The sequence below is a fragment of the Arvicola amphibius genome, chromosome 1 (genome assembly GCF_903992535.2).
Source record: "Arvicola amphibius chromosome 1, mArvAmp1.2, whole genome shotgun sequence".
Taxonomy (NCBI): Eukaryota; Metazoa; Chordata; class Mammalia; order Rodentia; family Cricetidae; genus Arvicola; species Arvicola amphibius.
In genome coordinates, this window is record NC_052047.1 from 159803816 (window position 1) to 159823699 (window position 19884).

Sequence of the window (19884 nt, forward strand, 5' to 3'; positions counted from 1 at the left end):
AGGCACATGCATGAATTGTTAGATTTGCCAATGAGTCTTACAGTTGCATTAGGGTATCAAAACTTAAATGCTAAAGATTAATAAATGTCTCCCTCAGACTGTGAGAGGAACATGGAAGGATCTTTGCAAATGATGATGTATGAGACAAAAATGTCAGTTCTAAGACATGGTTGCTTTCCCCTTCTGCAATGGGGTGTCTAACCGTTCTTGTTGACAGAGCAGCAGTCAGGACTTGATCTATGCACAGCCATAGGAGGCAGGTAGTCAGACAGATTGCTGAAGAAGGCGATGGTAGCTTGTTTTAATGAAATGCAGCAGTCCTCACCATTCATGGCACCGGAGCAGATGTGGAGAAACAACATTAGCTGCACTGAGATGAAAATTTTGAATGAAACTGTCGGGATATGGGAGTGTTTTAAGAATATCTTTATCAATTTAATTTGTCATGTTTTCCCATTTTAGTGAAGTACCCATTGCTGTGTCATAAAAATTTGTGCCTAAATAAGTCTAAAATAGCTCTTTCAATAAGTAGGAAATAAAACTGAGTGAGAGTAAAGTGTTATGTAAATTTTACCAACAGCATTTTTTTAGCAATCCATAAAGCAATTGTAATTTTTAAAGTCAATAACATTCATAGTCTATAAAATATGGGCACTTTATATAAAATTATTGTCCCCCCTTTTTGAGAAACAAATGGGATTGGTCAATTACAATGTTTATCCTTTAAACTGAAGTATGAATAAGATCTGCCTGCACCTTTTCCAGAAAGATGAGTCTCACACTCCTATATAATATACAGATGTTTTTGAAACTCTGGAGATATTTCTTTGACCAAGCCAAGTCTTTGCTTTTGCTTAAAGATTGTACTAAGAGTGAGAGAAAGGCTTACTCGGGGAAGACATTTAAAAACAGTCCAAATATTTTTATAGCATTGCTAATCATTTCTGTCTTAACATATGTACTATCCCCATACCTAAAAGAAGCAAAAACAAACCAAAACTGGGGGACCAAAAGCCACTGTCCTCACTCATGCTGTCTTTGGAGCACACAGAGATTGTTGTTAAACCCTCTCTCCCTTTGAAAAGGATCAGTCCACATCTTCTTAGTGGGGTTTAGGGAACACAGAAATAAGGGCAAGAATGTCATGGGCAGAAGTGCCTCCATTCAAGAGAAGAAGAACCTGTTAGGATAATTATCAGGCCTCTTCGTATCCTGAACTTTTTATTCTGCTGCTTATTCTAAAGAATCACAATTAAGACTTACCTAGTCATAAGTCTTATACCAACCTTGATATATCCCAAAAGTATTTTTAATACCTAATGAGTACCAGCTTCTTACAGTATCTTTGTTCATCCAATCGGCTCCATACTTTCCAAATTGTTTTCCTGTGAAGTAGGGAGGGGAGCAGAACCAAACAGGTATTAATGGTTTTCTTTGCCCCCTGCTGTGGAATAATCATCTTGTACACTGTAAATATTTGTTGCTGGAATTGGCTTAATAAAACACTGATTGGCTGGTAGCCAGGCTGGAGTTATAGTTGGAACAACCAAACTATGGTAATGATGGGAAGAAGAAGGGGAGAGTTAGAGGGACACTAGCTAGCCACCAAGAAAGCAGGTTGTATAGAAAATGAGGTTACAAACAATGAGCCACGTGGCAAAGCATGGATAAGAAATATGGGTGAATTTAAATTTAAGAGTTAGGTAGTAACAAGACTGCACTATAAGCCAAGCATTTATAATTTATATTAAGTCTCCAAGTCAGTATTTTGGCTACTGGTTATTTGGGAACATGCAGTTGTGACAGAAAAAGTACAGCCCATGTTTCAGAGTGGTTCTGGGTGTAAGAAAATAGCTCTCTCTCTCTCTGTCTCTCTCTCTCTCTCTCTCTCTCTCTCTCTCTCTCTCTCTCTCTCTCCCTCCCTCCCTCCCTCCCTCCCTCCCTCCCTCCCTCCCTCCCTCCCTCTAACAACTGATATAAACTAGAGCTCTCCGAGAAGGAACCAAACTGCAAATACTGACATACGTTGATCTGAAAACATGATTTTGAGAGCATTTTCCTATTAGTGATTGATGGGGAAAGACCCAGACCATTGTGGTTGGTGCTACCCATGGAGCTAAGAAAACAGGCTGAGCAAGCGTAGAGAGCAAGCTAGTAAGCAACACCCTTCCATGGCCCCTACTTCAGTTTCTGATTCCAGGCTCCTGCCTTGAGTTCTTACCTGACTTCCCTCAGAGATGGAAAATGTTGTGAACTGAATAACAACTCCCCGACCCCAAGTTGTTTTGGGGAACAGTGTTTTAGCACAGCAATAGAAACCCTAACTAAGACAGGCAAGTAGCGTGCAGCCCAGTTCCTGCCCATGCAAACAAGGAAAGATGTGACTGGAACAATAAATTAAAGGCTCTCTCCTGTGTGGATGCCCCCAACGAGCAATTTTAGTGTATCCTGTAGTTCTCAGAACTATTATTTTAGCTTTTGCCTATTCAGACTCTCTGTGTAGATTACAAAATGCCAACTTACTGCCTTTCTTTGAAAGTTGTCTCAAAATATTCTAACCACTCTACCTAACACTTAATAAAACCCCAGTATCCAAACGAGGTAGAGGCCCATCTCTAATTTTCATATATGTCCCAAGAAGAACAAGAGATACTTGTTGTTGTTGGAGAGGGAAGCATGGAGTCCAAACAGTGAAAGCAAGAAAGGGAAAAGAGGAGAAGGAGCTGAGTCCCAGAGCTCATAATCCCCTCCAGTCCATGTAGATGCCGCAGAGACAGAAACTTCTGCTAGTACCACATAAATCCACAACTTTTCCGTGCTAAAGAGAAGCTTCTACAAGGTTCGCTGAAACTCTAATTACTACATCTCTTTTCTTTGAACATGGAATTTCACATGGAGTGGGACGCCACCCTGGGTAGGTTATGTGTGGTGTGGCTGCTGCTGTTAGTAAAGGGAAGGGCGTGTGGACATCGTGAGGTAGCGTCTCGTCTGAAGGAAATGAAATACTGCATGCAGCAGGCTTATTAAAAGCTTCACGTTTTAAAAATCCACAGCAAAGGCAAGCACTGGGAAGCAGACAACTTCCTCTTTTTACTGGCCTTGTTGACTTTATAGTTGGAAACATGAAGGCAATTTTGGCATTTCTATGAATTGGGAGTGGAGACGGTGAAAGTATGAAGCCAGGTTTTATTGAAAAAACATGGGAAAGAAGAAAAGCTTATCAGGGCAGTCTGCCTGTAACGAAGTGCAGTTTTCTGTCTGGGGCCTCACAGACTACTCAAAGCTAAGAAAAATAAAACACAAAGTCGCAGAGGGGCCATCAAAGAGCCTGCATTCCCCTGCTTAACTAGCCCATTAAGATGTGACTACAGAAATTTCCTCGAGATATCTCAGGACATCATAGTCCTAGCAGCACAGAAATAATATGACTTACTATGTTCTCCAAACCCCACATTCAAAATTCAACCAGGTTTAGGTTTTTTTAATTGAAAAAATATGGGCTGGCTCAGTGGATAGAGAAACTTGTGCCTAACCTGATGACCTGAGTTCAATCCCCAGGACCTAAGTGTTGATAGAGGTTTCTGTTCCACCAGGTCCCACATCCATTTAGTCCCCAAATAAACACACAGAGGTCTATATTAATTATAAGCTGATTGGCCTATTCAGTGCAGGCTTCTTGTTAACTCTTTAACTTATATTAGCCCATAATTCTTGTCTGTGCTAGCCATGTGGCTTGGAACCTTTATCGGCAAGGCAGTCACATCTTGCTTCCTCTGTGTCTGGTTGGTAACTACAGACTGGCCCTTTTCTCTTCCCAGAATTCTCCTGTTCTGGTCTCCCTGCCTCTACCTTCTGTCTGGCTACTGGCCAATCACTGTTTTATTAAAATACAATTGACAGGGTACAGACCATTGTCCCATAGCACTCTCCTCCTTTTTTTTCAAAACAAGAACTCTAAATCGAATCTCCCTTGTTTAGCTTTTTGTCCACACCATTATCCATAACATCTAACATCTTGTAATCAATACTCTAAACAAAAATAAAAATCCATAATCCATTTTTTGGGAATGGGGACATAGTTTTCCAGGCTAATTCCTGCTGAATGGGGGCACTGATAATCTTATTGGAACCTAAAGAAAATTTGCAATTATGATCAAGTCCTGACTGGTGTATTTTGTGAGGTTTGATCATCTCAGCCAACAGTCTTGAAGCTGTTCTGGATGTAGAACTTAGACATCTGGGCCATCCTCTCCTATCAGAGATTTCTCAGGGGTCTTCCTTGATCAAATCTGATTTTTTTCTTAACCCAGAATAAGTCCACAGTATTGCATTTCCTGTGGAAACAAAAACAAAACCTCTTCTCCAAAGTAACATATCTTTTGACTTAAATTTTTGAAGTCATGGTGTTTTCAAAATATATACATTGGATTAATCCAGCAGCATTCATAATCAAATATCTTTTAGCAGCTTCTGCTCCTTCCTCGGCCACCAAACAATTTAGACAACACAATAACATACAATATCCAGACTCTCTGTGATTTTTCATCTTTACATGGCTTTATTTTAAACTCTATTTCTTTTATTTTTAAATTTTTGGCTTTTTGAGACAGGATTTCTCTATGTATCTTTGGCTGTCCTGGAACTCACTATGTAAACCAAGCTATCCTTGAACTCATAGAAATCTGCCTGCCTCTGTCTCCAAAGTTCTGGGATTAAACATGTGTGCCACCATACCTAACTACTTTCTTTCTTTCTTTTTTACTTTAAGGACTTTATACTTTTTCTTTTCTCTCTCAAGCCTACATATATCTTTAGCACACTGTTAACCATTTGGAGGTTTTCTTCATCTTTGAATCTATATTTACCATATATCTCTCTTTTTCTGACCACATGAGTCTTTATTTTGCTAATCGGTATGGCTAGGATTAAAGCTGTGGCTTTGACGGCTGTATCTAACCAATTCCTTAGCTTTCTGACAGCTTAGCTTCATGGTGGAGGTACTAGATGGAGCTATGTTTATGCCACAGCTCTATGGAGATTCAAGATCCCTGACACTACCAAGAAGCATGCTGCTGATAATTCATAAACACCTTTTAAATGTTTTGTGTCAGGGTCTCTTAAAAGAGTTGCAAAGTTTCACAGCTAAAGCTGAGTCAAGAAGCCCCTCTTAAATGAGATGTTCTTGCCTCTAGCAAACAGAGCTTACCCAAGAAAATGCTGCTACCAAGAAGCCGTGCTTAATGCTGTTATTTTGTGTCTAGAATTACTTTCCAAGTTCTCTCAGATTTTCTGTGGATGCAGTTGTCCACACGTTGAGCCTGGCTATCTCAGCTGGTAGAGCATGAGACTCTTAATCTCAGGGTCACAGGTTCATGCCCCATTTGTTTACAGAGATTCTGTCCTACCAGGTTCCACATCTGTTTAGTCCCAAGTAAACACATAGAGGCCTACATTAATTATAAACTGATTGAACTGTTAGCTTAGGCATTTTATTAACTCATAACTTATATTACCCCATAATTCTTGTCTGCATACCACGTGTCTTGGTACCATCCACAGCAAGGCAGCCACATCCTGCTTCCTCTCTGTCTGGATGATGGCTACAGACTGACCCTTTCCTCTTCCCAGAATTCTCTTGTTCTGGTTCTACTTCCTGCCTGGTCACCTGCCTCTACTTCCTGCCTGGCTACTGGCCAATCAGCATTTTATTAAAATACAATGACAGGGTACAGATCATTGTCTGGTAGCATCTATGTATGGTAGAAGAAGGGAAATGGCTTTAACACATTGTCCTCTGAGCTCTTCATGTGTGCTATGGCATCCCTACAGGCATACATACATACAATCAAATTTAAAAGGTAAAAAATGTTTATACTTCTTGAATAAATACTTCATTCATATAATCTAAAACATGATGTGCCAATGATGTATTTTGAAACATATGTCTGTCCTTCCCATTTCCTGTCACTGAGCCTATTCCTCTCCTTAAGCAGGCCTGGTCACCTTTCTAACATTCTATGGTAACAGCAGCAGTCTGTGCTACAAATTTCTGACTTATATGGGCACATTTATTCCTTAAATAAAGTCTGATTTAAAAGAAAAAGTTTTGAATATAGTGAAAAGTAAAATGGATACATTTTAAATAACCTTTTGAAATAAACTTCTAGATGGAATTAGATGCTTTATATATATTAGACTATCAGTAATGATTCCTACATTAAGCTAGATTTCCTGACCTTGGGATGAATTCACAAGGTGTGCACTGAGTAAACAAAACCCAGGGAGCCTCCTGCTCTGCATGTGGTAAGTCATCCATCAGCAGTCCTGTCTCACTTCCTTGCTTCCTGCCCATCCTCCCCTTGGTATACATCCTTCTAGTTTCCCCTTAAAGATATTATTTAGCCACAGGTTCTTCATGTAGATGGCAAAATCATGCTTTTTCAAATGGTAAATAAAATCAAGTCACTACTATTGGTCAATCCTTGGCTAGACGTCCCAAAGATGGGGAGAAGTGGTTTCTGTGTAAAGGGCACTTGGCAAAGATTAGAGGTTCTGACTGTTACTTTCAGCCTTGTTAGCGTTTGGATCTCAACCATGTCTGTATATATCTCTGGACTCCCATTTGCTTCCTCTGTAATATCAGAGGAATGTCTCAGAGATTTTCCACCTAAGCATTCTGTTTTACTCCTGACTCTTTCCAGGGCTTTGCCCATGTGAGCCAGTTCCTAAAGTCAACACAGCAAGTGCCTCCACCATAACTCAGAATTAAAGAAGCGAGCATGGCAAAGTTGAAGTTTTCAAAGCATTTCCTTATTTCTTAACTGAACTACTAAATGTTAGAAATCAGAGCTGTAGTTTGAGAAAAGAGCTGATACAAAATTACCCTTTAGAAATTGGTTTTATTAGGACAGAAAGCCCAGACCATGGGCCCTGATTCGATTGTAGGGTGGGAGCACGTAGTAGGGACATCAGAGACAATATGATGGGGCCCTGATATGGGAGAACATTATAGATACCATGTGAACGTGGAGGGAGATGGGTTGAACTGAAAGAACAGGACAGATAGCCCATAGATATCATGAGAACATGGGGAGAGATGGCTTAAATTGAAAGAATAGGACAGTTAGTTCACAGATATCATGGCAGGATACCAAGCTTTCAGAGAAATCCCCTGAAAAAAAGAATATTGTGGCACTTGGGCCTTTTGAGGACTGGACTTTTTTCCCACACAGACTTCTTTGTGCTCAGGGTAGGGGTTGTCAGTTCTTTGTCTCAGGAAATAACCTATAGGGAGAAGTGGCCTGATTTCTCCAGGCTTCTGATCTGGTCTCTTTGAGTGATGAGCATTGCAAGTGGCAGGCCCATGATCTAATAATAAAGTACTTTACCCAAGGTTACCTCCTGGTTGCTTCAATTAATTGAACAAACCTTTTTAATATCATGTGTCCAAAGTCTCTCTGTGCCTATGTGATAGGTCTTCTTCTTGTCGCAGATGCATGCTGATCACTTGACATAGCCCAGCTCCCCCATATCATTAAAACCAGGAGAGGAAGTAAATCCATGGCTGCTGGGCCAGCTCTTCACAACAACCACATTGGAATCTAGTTGATGAAACTGAGCCAAACTAAGAAGACACAGTGAGCAGAGACTGGAATGAGAGACATGAATATGTCTTTCCTAGAATTAAGCAAAGGTCAGGAACCCCACACCTAGTATTTCTGAAGGAGTGAACAAAGATATCTCAGTCAAATATTAGGTGACAGATTTTCTCCTTGTAACTATCATGTATAACTGAGTATATGCTTCATCCAGCAAGCTGGCATCAAGGGCAAGTTATGTCCAAATGCTGTTCTCTTTGCCAGAAATATAGCAATAAATAGACTCTATCACAACTGTTCACCCAAAAAGCCAAACAAAAACAAGCAAATGAACACCAGCAACAACAAAAACCTGGTTCTGTCTCCATGGGACACCCATCCTAACTTTCCTCCTCTACTTTCCATTAGTGTCACTCAGGATCTTGACCTGCCCTGTCCTGTAAACTGAAGGTGTTAGTACCCTACTCAAACTCTTCCTACTCAGCAAATGAAAAGAATAAGCTATAAATCTATCCAACAACTGTGTGAACATACAAGATATAAGGAGTATATACTATACCATCAAATTTAGTTGCGAAGATTTATGAACAGAAGAACAGGTGATGGAAGTCATTACTTAGGCGGAAGGACATTGTTGAGGATCAGCAGGGCAGTATAGGAGAACACTCTCTGGGTGACAGATATAACATACATGTTGGTCCATATGGATTATACAATGTGTGTCCATTGCCATGTGTGTCATACCTCAATTAAAAAGAAAGAATGAGAGGTTAAAAATTCCCTTAGACTTTCAAAGCTCCTGGTCCCTGATTTCTAACGTCCAACATGACAATTTTGTGACAGTCTAATTCTTGTTCTCTTGAAGTCACATTTTATCCTTTCTGGAAGCTTGGGGATGTTATTTAATCTTCCTGTTTTGAAATTATGTAAAGATGCTCTTTCAGTTCAATGACTTGTGTCTATTTAATCCTTGGGGTATTTTTCTATTTTTAAAGGAATTTTCACCCTGTTGTGATTAGTAGCCTTTTCAACAAAAGTTTTTTGAAACCCAGCCTCCAGTACTTGTGGATATTTATGGAAACAAGGCCTTTACAAATAATGAAATTGAGTATAGCCTCTAATCCATTTCTCTTATAACAAAGAGAAGCCTAGACATAGAAATAGACATCAGCTGATCACATGGCTGAGAAGAGGGCAGAGGTTAGGGCGATGCCTCCATAAGCAGAGGAATAAGGAAGAAAGCAATCTACTCTAAGCCACAAGAGATCCAGGGACAATCTCCCACTGCCCTCAGTGGGAAGCACTGCCATCTGCTCATTGACTTTGCATTTCATACCTATGTGTTAGGCCCTGTAGCCCGTGGAGCTGTGCTCTTCTGGGCTAGCAAGCTAGCACACATTAGTTTTTATTAAGACCCATTTCTCTCTGACCCTCATTAGTTAGAGGGTGGCATTTTAAAGTAAGCCTCTATGCCCAATGTATTTTCAATGTTCCCATAGCTTTCTGTATTTTTTTAGATTTCCTGTTTTATCTTTAAGCAGTTATCCTTCATTTGTAGACTCTCTTGTTCTGTGCTCCCATTTCATAGCAATTTGATTTTGTTCTGTGGGTTTAATGTATTTTCAAATCTCTTTGAGGTGCTGGAGAAATTTTGAAAGTCCTCTTCTGTTTCCTTAATTATGCCTATTTTCTCTGAAATTTGGAGTACTTATAAATACCAAAAAACCTAGGAAGAGACCACTGAGAAAGTGATGCCTTAGGGAATGGGGGATAGTAACAAGTAAGTAACATGGAAGCAAAGAAGGAGAAAAGAAGTAAAAAGGTTTACACAGGGATGAGGTGGGAGTATGAAGGAGATGAGGGGATGTATAGAATGGTCAACCAAAACAAAGGGGGATGAAAAACTCATATGGAAAGAATATTATCTTGTAAGCATTTTTATTTATTTATTTATTTCATCAGGGAGGCCCCAAAGTCTCCCCAAACATTATAAACATGCCATTGCTTTTGAGTACCTGCTGAAAGTAGATAAAAGCTGGTGTGGGAGGTTCTTCTGTCTATATGTTGCTTTTATTGGTTAAGGAATAAAGGAACTGCCTTGGCCTAATGATAGGGCAGAACTTAGGTAGGCAGGGAAAACTGGACTGAATGCTGGGAGGAAGAAAGCAGAGTCAGAGAGATGCCATGGAGCCGCTGCCAGAATAAGATATGCCAAAACTTTAACTGGTAAGCCACTGCCACATGGCAATACACAGATTAATGAAGATGGGTTAAATTAAGATGTAAGAGTTAGTCAATAAGAAGTCAGAACTAATGAGCCAAGCAGTGTTTTAAATAATATATTTCCTGTGTGATTATTTCGGGTCTAAGCTAGCTGGGTGGCTGGGAACCAACAAGCGACCCTTCTTACTACAAAGAGCCTCTGGCAGAAGACATCACAGTTTTGGGGAGCAGGAAGTAGAGAAATGAAGCTGTAACAGAGCCAAAAGCTCCATCCTTGTCTGATACCTTTTACAGTATCAGGAAATGCTGTAAAGGTTACAAGGGGAAAAAAAGTACCCAGGTTCATATCTAGCTTGGAATCTTAAAATCTAAGAGACGAATCTAGGCAAGAAATGCTTGCTTGTACAATAGAGGCACTCTGTCATGGGCATTAGCAAATATTCCCCAGACAGGAATCCAGGCATATAACTACAAGCCTGGTTTACAAAAATCAATGACAAAAGAGATCATAACTCTGGATGGGGGTGGGGGTGGGACTAAACACTGTTGTTCAGTGAGACTGACAGTTTCAAACTGCCTTCTAAGTACTTACATTTACATCCACAGACAACTGCTACTTTTAGCCTTAATCAGAGAAGCTACATTTTCCAGTGAATGGTAGTGAATTCAGAAATTCATGGATATTAGGTGCTAAGAATAAATAGCAGTCAATATATTTATACCATACCTTCTAATGTTTAGGGAATACAGAGGCAGACGGAATGGAAGGAACATAAGATGTAGATGATTGGGAGAAGGCCTGCAAAATGTCATCTTTGGGGAGAGATACAGCCACTGAAATGATGAACTCGCAGCAGCTTCAGATGCCTGACAAGATCTTTGTGAATGGACCTGCCAACAGGCATAGATGGAAGAAGGGCTCAGGGGCCCCCAGCTTTCACTGCTGAACTATTTGCCATTGAGGAAGATCTGAAATATCTAAAAGCCCAGTTGTTTGTCCATTGTATATCAGTATAATGAAATCAGCTGGCTTTTGTTAGGATGTGATGAGCTTAAGCTAAATACTTTCTGTCTATGGTGTATGGATTTCTGAGACGGGTAAAGGAAGACAATCTATGTCAAAAATAATTCCAGAACTGTCATATGTACCCTCAAAATCCCATAGGGTCACATCCTCACAAAATTAATAGTAATAATCTCCCCTGACTTTTCTGTGGAAATAAAACCAAACTGTTATTGTAGATAAGAAAAGAATTAACATTAATCTTTGTGAGACTTTAACCCCAGGAAGAGCAGATGTCTAGAGATATGACCACCACAACCTCAGGCAGAGCAGATGTCTAGAGATCCAGGACCACCACAAACACAACCTGTATGTGACAAGCTAGTTGATTTTGCTGTAATCTCAGAATTTTTTAAAATTTGTAAATTGATGATGAACATAGAAACTTTTATGTATGCTATCTCTGGATTAAATGAATGAGCAGGAAGTAATCCTAAGTGCAGGCATAGCATGAGTGCAACTTAAGTACTTGCTTCTGCTATTATGATAAATGCCTGCTTTTTACATTAATAGTCACACTCAGTCCCCTAGGCTGCTAGTGGACACACACATATATTTTAATTGGTGTGAATTAAAATAGATTTCAGTAGAGAAAAGACATTTTCAAATACATAGAAAATAAATGGTTGAGCTGGAATCCCCCGGGGTCTGTCTAATTTTAAGCCAGTTCTCACTGTAAGCAGCTAACGAGCTAAACTGGCTAACTCCTTCCCTAGCTGTCCTTGGACAACTAGTTTGATAATAAGATCCTGGCCAGACTTGGACAGTTGCTTCAAAAACCCTCCATCTCTCATCTTAGCTTGGGGGTTGAATAGCTAGTTCAGTCACCTAATGTGACATTGCTGACTCGGAGAGGAAGCTGAGCACAAATGGGGTAACCAGAGGGTCCTGGTCCTACAAGTTTTTCTTCTGTGACATCAGAGCAGCTCCCTGCAGTGGTTTCCAACCAGGGTGTGCAGTTTCCTCTCTTCAGCCTTTTCAAAATATTTTAAAATTTCCATAGTACATTGAATATTTCATTGTTTCTTGTGGAGGAGAGAATAGCTCGTTCAGAAAAATAGGGGTCTGCAACGAAGATCCATCCTGGAGTAGCATTCATAGCCTGTGCGGCCAACTTCAAAAACAAATGCTTCTGATATCTTCAGAAGCCAGATTTTCATATTTGTTCTCCGAAGAGCAGAGGGTAGATTTTTAATAAAGCCGTGGTTGTGATAAATGGCTGGTTTAAAAATAGCAGACAGAGGCTCGGCTTGCAGTGGCCTAGGCGCCATTGGTGAATCATTTGCTAGAAAAACCAGGCGCGGCAGTGAAGTCTTCTGAGAGGCTCAGTTCAGGTTAGCTGTGAGTCCTTTTGTTCCCCATCATCAGGTTTGACCTGACTGAAATGGATCTTCTTGTAGTCCAAACTCACAGACTCCGGCCCAAACCGACCTCATGCAACCTCACCTCTAATCGGGAGGGCATCACTATCTCTGTCAACTACAATGTGCCTTGATGGTCTCAGTCTCTCTGTCAACTACAATGTGCCTTGATGGTCAGTCTCTCTCGTGCGTATTTATCTGTAATGAAGCTCAGCAGTAAGGAAAAATTCCTGGTTTCACTTCTCATAAACAGTGACTGATACGGATTAACATTGCTATGATAGAGAAGCAAATATGCTTAATAGCAAAACAGCTCCGTGCTACAGTGACTGGTACTACTGCGTGCTACCAAGAGCAAGGAAGTTAGGAGGCGCTAAACTAATTGCATAGAAAATGTGGCAGACATAGTTATCTCATTTCTCTCTCTGAGGCTATCATCCATCAGACATTGCAATCTATTTCCCTCCTACAGGTGATTGGGGCCAGTGGATACCAGAAAAAGCCCTCGGGTAAGCAATCATTGACTCACCAGCTGCTTGAACCTTCTCAGACATGGTGAAGTCCTATATACCCTTCATGTGTAGAAGTAGTGGGATCCCCACAGACTGGGAATTGACTATGTATAGGGAACTGTAGCACATAACTACAGAATACCTATCACTAGGCGGTCACGTGGGCAATAGGCAAAGCAAGTCAGGGTGGTGTCTCTTCTCTGTTGTACACTGTGGGAAAAATGCTAAGACTTCTTCACACCTGAAGTATTTGATAAACAGCCAAGGTCCCATACATTCCCCTCCACTCCTCCTGACCCTATCCACTAACTAGTTAGTATCTAAGTGTGCACAGGGGAGTGAATTTCATTGAACTGTAAAATGCTGAAAGAGCCTTCCCAGTTCCCACCTTCAAAGCCCAGTGATGTGCTAGACATTTCCTTTTGGCGTTCTGAGGCCGCTCTTCCCCTTTTCCCTTGGTGCTGTTCTTGAAAGATTGTTTCTATCCATGGCCTCTCATGTCATCTGGCTTTTAATTATTTTCGATCAACAAGAAGCACTAGCAAGAGACAGGGAAAGACAGAAGGCAAGTGAGATTGAGGTATTGATTGCCTGAGCCTTCCCTCTGGGGTCACTATAGGCAGGCTGCATCTTTCAAACAAGTTCCTATACTCCTCGAAGGAATAGAGATTATCCTTGGAAAGGACACTTAGTGATCAAAGAGAAGGAATCCGAGATGCGTGTGATAGAGCTGGGGGTAACCATGGCAGAAAACCGAGATCACATGTGACAGCATTCTCTCACTGCCCGGTGGGAGGAACATAAGGGCATTCTGATACACCTGGGAAATTAGTAGAAGGAAGGGCTTAATGGGCATGAAAAAAAAATGGAAAGAATTGACTGTAAAAATGCATAAATTAATCTTTGTAAACTGGATGGAATCAGAGAAAAATGCATTTGTGGTGGCATTGGAATGACAGGTAGCACTCACAGTTCTGAGACAGAGAGAAGAAAAGGCAATCAACTGGAGATGTATGAAATTCAGTTAATCATGACCAAGGGCACACTACAGGCTGGCCTCACCTGCCATGCTAGGGAGCTGCGCCTGCCCTAGGACCCGAACTACGCCTGGGAAGAAGAAACTGGTGGGGATCCATAGAGGACCTGCCTGGCAAATTGGTCCTCTGATCTGGGTAGAAGGGCAAAGGGCTAATCAGTCCATCTAGCAGCTGGTTCTCTCCTAAGCTTCCCTCAAGACAGCTGGCAGTCTCACTTCAAAAAATCAGTTTACCAGGCAGTGGCGACAGAAAAAGACACGGATGGTTGAAGAGTTTCGCAGATGGACTAAAGAGCATGCCCCACAACCAGAGAAACAGGAGATGGGGGGGGGGAGTGGCAACAGAAGCAGGAAAGAAGTGAAGACCATAACGAAGCTGAAGGAATGATATAGAGAGAAAGAGATCAAGTGCATAGAAATGACGTGTGGCTACAACTAGAGAGAGCGAGACTGTGGAACTTAGAGCAGATAAGGGGCAGGTGGTGATGATGGGATAGACATGGCTCCAAGGCGACATGTTTTCTTCAGGAGGGAGGAATATGGGCTAAAAGCAATACTAGGGAGAAGGAAGTGTGCTCTCATTACGTAGCGACTTGGTGAAAAACTCTTGATTCTTTAAGCGATATCCTGTCTGGGTTGCCAAATTCTAGATTTTCTCTTCTTTGAGGCATTTCACAATTTTGTGAATTACAGATGACCAATAAACATTTAAATTACCTTGCCTGGCTCAGATTATTCTAGAAACCTATTTGTCTTCATTTATGTTTCATTTTTACCCACCTTCCTCCTGTTTAAGTCAGAATTGATCTCCGTTTTGAACTGTTCGTAGTATCTGCCTGATCCCTTTACTGATCAGCAAGCAGAATAATATGTCTAACCCATATTTATTTTCATACCTCTGTGTTAGTTTACTTTTTACTTACTTTTAACAGGCCATAATTTCTAAAACAAAAAAAAATAATTCGTGAGAAGAATAGAGCTAACTTGCACTTTGTGAATCAGTTTTGTGTCTGTATAAGACAGCTGTGCTCCGTGTCTGATGCTGCAGTCAATCTGCCGTGGCTATGCTGCCTTAGCTGGTGTATACACACATACATATTTGGAACAAAGAAATCTACTTTAGAGTAGAGGCCTGTTGAGATAATTGCTGATTTCCTTCTTTAATAAATACATCAAAATTTGCCAAGTTTTGGCTTCTTTAAAGGTTAGCCTGTTCAGGCCTCTGAACTACTGTAATAAACTTCATATTCTACTACATCAAAATTCACTGCTCTATTTTCAATTTTAAAAATCTCTTGTCCATGAATCGGACATAGAAAATATTCTTGGCCCACCAAACTTCCAAACACTGACAAATTTCATTACATAGGATCAAAACATTGTTAATATCACCACCAATCTCATATTAAAGCCTCAGATATTAACAAGTTGTCAAATTTACAGGGGTTATACTTCCCAGATTCCATTTTTTTTACTTGAGAGCTTAAATGTTATCACTGACAACCTAAGTGACTTTTGCTTGCTCATCAATCTTCCCTTTTAAAGTAAAGTTGGCTTTTCCTAAAAAGAAAGCTAATCCTGTTTACAACTTTAAAAATTGCAGAAGCAGCCGGGCGGTGGTGGCGCACGCCTTTAATCCCAGCACTCGGGAGGCAGAGGCAGGCGGATCTCTGTGAGTTCGAGGCCAGCCTGGTCTACAGAGCTAGTTCCAGGACAGGCTCCAAAGCCACAGAGAAACCCTGTCTCGAAAAACCAAAAAAAAAAAAAATTGCAGAAGCACTTTTCTTTAGAGACAGACACTTGCTGTGTGACATAACCATTTGTTGTGTGACTTCTCCTGGGCGGTATTAACAAATGCCTCTTCATCCCAGCCTGGGCTCCCAGGACAACCTTATCTAGTTCAGGAATTCAGTGGGTTTCCAGCAGCTACCCCAGGAGCAGAGATGGGGGTTTGCCAACAGGAGCATGAGTGATTGGATAGCTTTATCAAGAGCCCACACAGTGCACAGCTCCCCAAAAGCAAATCTCAAGGAAGCCCTGGCCAATTTGCAGGCAGCCCTATCAAAGTTTCACCTATGCTAGGGATTACTTACTACTAATATAACTTTGGGGAGGGCCTACTGAGCTTCATGACTTTCTGAGTCCCCCAAGTCTGAGTTTCCAAACCCTGAGTTTCATTAGCTTCCTGAATCTTACAACGCTCCTTCCTCTCCAGCAGAGACAGTCTCTACACACTATATTTCTCTTTTTGCCACATAGACTATTAAAGTTGAGCACTCAAGGACTGATAATTTAAATTAATTATTTTTTACTGCTTTACCAAGGACATTCTCAAGCAAAACTGGCATTTATTTCACTGTGAGTGGGTGGCAGCGAAGACTCCAGCAACTGGTTTAACGCTACTGCTCTGGATCATTTTAAGATGCCAAGAAATTTTATCCGGTATTACTTTTGCATCATCAGTACAAATGCCAGCAAGGCTGAAAGCCATGTGATGCTTTAATATTTTTATGGAAATAGCTTTGCTACTGTGGACCCCTGAGAACACCTCAGAGAACAACAAAGGTAAATAAACTACCTTTTCGGGACCATGGCCTCTCCATATTCTTTTGTCTCTTGATTACTTGAAAATATGTACCCGAGGAGAGACGACTCTGCCTCTGTGTGGGCTGCTTTCTTCTCCTTTTATTTGGTGCCTGATAAAGAGAAAGTTATCAATGAAAGTTTTCTTAAGAGATGTTCAACATCAAGAAAGGTTTATCCAAGATGGCATTTAAAAAGAAAGATGACATTAAAATGAGCTCCTAAGGGAGAAATGTTTGACAGGTGGAATTTGAAAGAAGAGCATTGTGGGTAGAAGGCAACACATTCAAACCTTTTGCCATTTGACTTGATTGGCTATATAAATGATTGCCGTCCTTTGCTTGAGTGATGCTATATGAGTGTTCAAGGATGTAAGGGCAAGGGGGAGAGTGTTAATGACTCTCTTCACTTGTAAATGGAAGGTAAGAGCAGAAGAGCAATATGTTTTAGAGAGGAATTTTTATAAGAGATCTGTGCACATCTGTAACCCCTAGGTAAGGAACAATAGGAAAAAGAGCCAGTGATGTTAGTGAGAAGAGAATTGCCAAGAATGACCCTTCACAAGGAAGGATCCAAACCATGAAACCAGTGAGACTCAGGCTGAAGAAATGAAGCCTCCTCTCTCAAGCTATGGCTAAGCATGGAGAGAGAGATAATTCAGTTTGCATCTGTGGTATGAGAAAGGTGACCATTTTCACACCTGGTTGCATTTGTTATCTCTAAAAAAAGGAAGTTGTCTTTTTTCAAGAAAACTGAAAGATAGGCAATATCCTATCCTGGATTATTCTGCAAATAGCCTATGGCAAGAAAGTTGATTTCTAGTACTTTCTGTGTTTGTGTGTTTCTATAATTGTGTGTGACATAATTCCAGGGAAGCGAGAGATGGTGAAAAAGGAAAGGAGATGGAGGAGAAGCAGAAGCGGAACTGTTTGAGGAGGGGCATTTCTGTGGTGACCGCTGTCTTGTTGTGTGAGGTCCATCTGTGGAGAACCTGTGAAGTGCTGCAGAAGACTCAGGGGGCACAATGGAGAAACAAGAATTTCCCTTATCACCCCTCCTTCCACTGGTTAAAGTTTTGTCCTAGAGATTGTCAAATACCCTGTGTTAATAATTTTGTAATGTCCCACTTACCCAGAGTTCCCAGGAAAGTCCTAGATGTGTGAGTGAACATTGTATCTCTGTGAGGATAACGGTGAAACCAAAAGGCAGGCGCTGCATGAGCAACTCATGTGATCACAGGAAAAGAAAGTCCACAGGTTCTGGGATAATCTGTGACAGGTGTTTGCAATAGGAAGTTGACTTAAAATAAATATAATTCAAAGGTCAGGTGTTAATTTTGAGAATGAGTAAAATTTTTGAGTGGCATTGACAGCTCATAGGATTCTATACATCTATTGTGACAATTATCTCCAAGACTGATGTTTTCTCCAGAAACACACATGGTCCCCAGAATAAGGTTTTCTGGAATAACATTAGAAAAGGATGAAGGGAAGCAGGTAAGGTTGAGGATGAGAAAAGAACTAATGTGACCAACTGTGGGCTTTCGAATGAGAAAAGTGTGATCTCATAAAGTCAGCAAAATGAATTAGAGGTCCTGACAGATCTTGAATCTGGTTCACTAGGAATGAAACAAAAGCAATCCTGAAGGGCAGAAATAGGAAAACATGGGTGGAAGATACTAAGTTGAGAGGAAACACTTGGTAATAAGAATACCCGTTCTTGGGTCATGAGGATCAATGTATGGTGAATGTATGAAGGCAGATCGTTACGAGCATCCCATTTGAGTTCTCTGTCAAAGGTGCTGCTTGTATTGAGCCAGTGGAGTTAGTTACAGTGTGATGCTAAGAGAGGAAGAGTGAGGAGGAGTGAGATGTTCCAGTTGCCAGGGATGTAGGAAAGGGGGCTGCAGGTTGATAGGCACAGTGACAAGAAGGCACTGAAGTGCCATTACGTATCTCTACTGCCTGTGAGCACAGTAAAACAGCAGGATGCTGAGCCAGGGACCAGATGTTGGAAAGACAAAAATGAGTCTTCCCAGTCAAGCTGACAAATACCGAAGAGAGCATACACTGTGGAAAGGCATATGATGCTCTGTGCACTATTCTAGGAATTCACGGTAGCTTAGCTGAAGCAGACACCTGACCACTGGTTAGACTTTTAAAAGGGGAACAGGAAGAAACAGGGATTCAAAGCAAAGAGGAGTAAGTTGTCAGCCACTGAGATGCAGAAGAGAGCGGCTGAGAAATATTGATGAACTCGGCTATTTTAATGACTTTAAAATATATTTATTATGTTCTTGAGCGTTATCTAGAAATTCTTCCAAGTTATTATATTTTTGTTGCAATGTACAAATTTATATGTGAATATATAATTTAATTATAAGAGTAATTCACACCTCCAGTGTGTTTACTTTCTTGGCAGGCTCGTGCCTCAGACTCTCTGGAGCTTTTCGGGATTAAGGAAGTCAGTCAGTACAGAATCATCCATCGTGCCTTGAGCTCTGGTGGTGCATGAGACCACAGGCCTCCTGAAGACCAGGATGGGGCATTCATCATCAGGACAGTAATGTCCTCATGCCCACTCTTAGTGTTGAAGCCTAGAAAAATAATCTATAAATGAAAGTCTGGGTCCGCTTTGGGGCTTCCTGCCTGTTTAAAGGTGGCACTGCTATTTCACCTTCTTTTTGCTGCTTCTGGAGGAAGATTAATTTTATTTCTATGGTCTTGGATGCACTCCCAATTTTGAGAGAAGCAACAACAGAAGGAAAACAGATTCACAGGTTATCATTAGCAGTCCTTTAAAAGGGCTTCTGTGACAGTCAAGCGGCAAGGGCTTTCCAGGCCTTCCCTGACCAGCAGTGGACATGTGCTTCCATCCTACTGGAGAACAGCCCAGGGTGGTTGATAGCATGTGACAGACCAGGACCTAGCTGACATGGTGACAGGCAAACAGCTGATTGACATAATTGATTACTGGCTGTGTAACTAATGCAGGAACTCATTCAATCAGATTGCTTTTTCTCTCAGTAGTTTAGCTTTCTTGCCTGGGTATAGGTCTTATAGAGACACATAGGTCTTATGTGTCTCCGATATCACAAATCTTGAGTCAGCAGGGTGGCTGCAAACAGCCTTGAATATCCTGGAACTGCACTGGGCTCTACACGATCTACCCAAACCATTCCCTGACTAGGGCTTACTGATCTTGTTTCTTCTTGCTCAGTTGTTTGTATGGCCCCGAAACTTCTCTGTCATGAGCTCCAAAAGCAGATTGTCAGAGATCTGTCATCTAGAAAAGGTTGGGAGACAGACTCATAGTTCTGGCTCTTCCATATTAGTGAGACCAGTTTCCTCATAAAAAGCATGGAACTAGGCAGGTGAGAAACAAGTCTATTTGATGGACACATGGAACACTTCAAGGTTTGTGTACAATATGCAACAACCAGATCAGGGCGGCCGGTGTGTCCACCACCTCAGACATGTACGGGGCTTTGTATTGGAAATATCTAGCA